This window comes from Austrofundulus limnaeus, unplaced genomic scaffold (assembly GCF_001266775.1).
Source record: "Austrofundulus limnaeus strain Quisiro unplaced genomic scaffold, Austrofundulus_limnaeus-1.0 Scaffold264, whole genome shotgun sequence".
Classification (NCBI taxonomy): Eukaryota; Metazoa; Chordata; class Actinopteri; order Cyprinodontiformes; family Rivulidae; genus Austrofundulus; species Austrofundulus limnaeus.
In genome coordinates, this window is record NW_013952666.1 from 741,945 (window position 1) to 744,939 (window position 2,995).

The 2,995-nt window shown below is 37.5% G+C and overlaps 1 protein-coding gene and 1 long non-coding RNA gene across 2 annotated transcripts in view; one reads left to right on the forward strand and one right to left on the reverse strand.

Moving 5' to 3' along the window:
- Positions 1-2,995, reverse strand: part of ncaph2 (non-SMC condensin II complex, subunit H2) — a gene marked incomplete at its 3' end in the record, with an annotated part of 13,296 nt that overhangs the window by 7,080 nt on the left and 3,221 nt on the right.
- The window catches only part of LOC106526203 (uncharacterized), a 5,947-nt gene that overhangs the window by 1,577 nt on the left and 1,375 nt on the right, over positions 1-2,995 (forward strand). The window lies entirely within an intron of this gene.

A 2,995-nucleotide genomic window follows, 5' to 3' on the forward strand; every position in this document is an offset into this window, starting at 1 on the left:
GCTCAGACTGATGAAGGTTTACCTGCCTGTGCAGCACCTGTTTCAGCAGGTGTGACAGGAGAGCAGCTGCTGCAGAAATGTTTTTAAATAAACTCTCATTTCTATTTGTGTGAATTTTAAAAGATTTAAACATTTCAGCTGCTTTTAAATATTCTGATTATTTGGAAATAAATACTATGTTCTGTTACAAACTAACTGAATCTTTATCGATGGGTGTACATTTTTAATTAATGTATTTAGATTATTTTTATCTTATTTACAATAGCATTGACCTAAAAGCAAAAATTTAACTACAAATAAATTTACATCAAACTGTTAAATACTTGTTAATATTCTAAATAAAATGATTGAAACAAAAAGTTGAACTGTTCTTTGATGCAGTTTGTTTCTGTAAGCAGAGAAAGTCAGCAGCAGTCTGAGCTGACAGAAACAGACCTGCATCCTGCTGTGCTTTAACTTCTCATGCCCTTATTTTGAAATGACTGACTTCCTCCACAACCTCTTCTGATAAGGATTTGAAAACATGCACACAATTTGATCAATAAATACATGCAGTGGGAACAAATGTGGAGGGACCAGAAACAAATGAAGAGCTTAAGTCTACAGAGATCTGAGCTGCAGAGACAGCATGCAAACATGCAGCACAGTGAGCTTAGCATCAAGCTACAACAAGGTTAGCATCAGGCTACTGACAAGTTAGCATCAGGCTATAAAAAGATTAGAATCACACTGCAGAGGAGTTAGCATTTAGAGGGCTTAGCATCAGGCTACAGAGGGGTTAGCATCAGGCTACAGAGGGGTTAGCATCAGGCTACAGAGGGGTTAGCATCAAGCTATGGAGGGGTTAGCATCAGGCTACAGAGGGCTTAGCATCAGGCTACAGAGGGGTTAGCATCAAGCTATGGAGGGGTTAGCATCAGGCTAAGGAAGGATTGGCATCAGGCTACAGAGGGGTTAGCATCAAGCTACAGAATGGTTAGCATAAAGCTACAGAGGGGTTAGCATCAGGCTACAGAGGGGTTAGCATCAGGCTACAGAGAGGTTAGCATCAGGCTAAGGAAGGATTGGCATCAGGCTACAGATGGGTTAGCATCAAGCTACAGAATGGTTAGCATAAAGCTACAGAGGGGTTAGCATCAGGCTACAGAGGGGTTAGCATCAGGCTACANTTAGTTAGGTTAGTTAGGTTAGTTTAGTTAGGTAGGTTAGGTTAGTTTAGTTAGGTTAGTTTAGTTAGGTTAGTTAGGTAGGTTAAGTTAGTTTAGTTAGGTTAGTTTAGTTAGGTAGGTTAGTTTAGTTAGGTTAGTTTAGTTAGGTTAGTTTAGTTAGGTTAGTTTAGTTAGGTTAGTTAGGTTAGTTTAGTTAGGTAGGTTAGGTTAGTTTAGTTAGGTTAGTTTAGTTAGGTTAGTTAGGTAGGTTAGGTTAGTTTAGTTAGGTTAGTTTAGTTAGGTTAGTTAGGTAGGTTAGGTTAGTTTAGTTAGGTTAGTTTAGTTAGGTTAGTTTAGTTAGGTTAGTTAGGTAGGTTAGGTTAGTTTAGTTAGGTTAGTTTAGTTAGGTAGGTTAGGTTAGTTAGGGTAGGTTAGGTTAGTTTAGTTTGGTTAGGTTAGTTTAGTTATATTAGGTTAGTTTAGTTAGGTTAGTTTAGTTATGTTAGGTTAGCTAGGTTAGGTTAGTTTAGTTAGGTTAGTTTAGTTATGTTAGGTTGGTTAGGTTAGTTTAGTTAGGTTAGGTTAGTTTAGTTAGGTTAGGTTAGTTTAGTTAGGTTAGGTTAGTTTAGTTAGGTTAGTTTAGTTATGTTATGTTAGTTTAGTTATGTTAGGTTAGCTATGTTAGGTTAGTTTAGTTAGGTTAGTTTAGTTATGTTAGGTTAGTTTAGTTAGGTTAGGTGGGTTAAGTTAGTTAGTTAGGTTAGGTAGGTTAAGTTAGTTAGGTTAGGTAGGTTAAGCTAGTTAGGTTAGGTAGGTTAAGTTAGGTTAATCTGTAAGACATCAAGCTGTAGCTGATGGTTAAGTTAGTTAGGTTAGTTAGGTTAAGTTAATCCGTAAGACAGCAAGCTGGTAGCTGATGGTTAGGTTTGTTAAGTTAGGTCAGGGTTAGTTAGGCTAGGTTAGTTAGGTTAGGTTAATCTATAAGACAGCAGGCTGGTAGCTGATGATCAATTTAGTTAGGTCAGGTTAGTTAGTTTAGGTTAGGTTTGGTTAGGTTAACCTGTAAGACATCAAGCTGTAACTGATGGTTAGGTTAGTTAGGTTAGGGTTAGTTAGGGGGTTAGTTAGGTTAGGTCAGGGTTAGTTAGGCTAGGTTAGTTAGGTTAGGTTAATCTATAAGACAGCAGGTTGGTAGCTGATGATCAGTTTAGTTAGGTCAGGTTAGCTAGTTTAGGTTAGGGTTGGTTAGGTTAGTTAGATTAGGTTAACCTGTAAGACATCAAGCTGTAACTGATGGTTAGGTTAGTTTGGTTAGGGTTAATTAGGTTAGGTTCATCTGTAAGACATCAAGCTGTAGCTGATGGTTAGGTTAGTTAGTTTAGGTTAGTTAGGTTAGGTTAGGTTAATATGTAAGACATCAAGCTGTAGCTGATGGTTAGGTTAGTTAGTTAGGTTAATCTGTAAGACATCAAGCTGTAGCTGATGGTTAGTTAGGTTAGGTCAGTTAGGTTAGGTTAATCTGTAAGACAGCAAGCTGGTAGCTGATGGTTAGTTTAGTTTGATTAGGTCAGGGTTAGTTAGGCTAGGTTAGTTAGGTTAGGTTAATCTATAAGACAGCAGGCTGGTAGCTGATGGTTAGTTTAGTTAGGTCAGATTATTTAGTTTAGGTTAGGATTGGTTAGGTTAGGGTTAGTTAGCTTAGGTTAATCTGTAAGACATCAAGCTGTAGCTGATGGTTAGGTTAGTTAGTTTAGGTTAGTTAGGTTAGGTTAGGTTAATATGTAAGACATCAAGCTGTAGCTGATGGTTAGTTAGGTTAGGTCAGTTAGGTTAGGTTAATCTGTAAG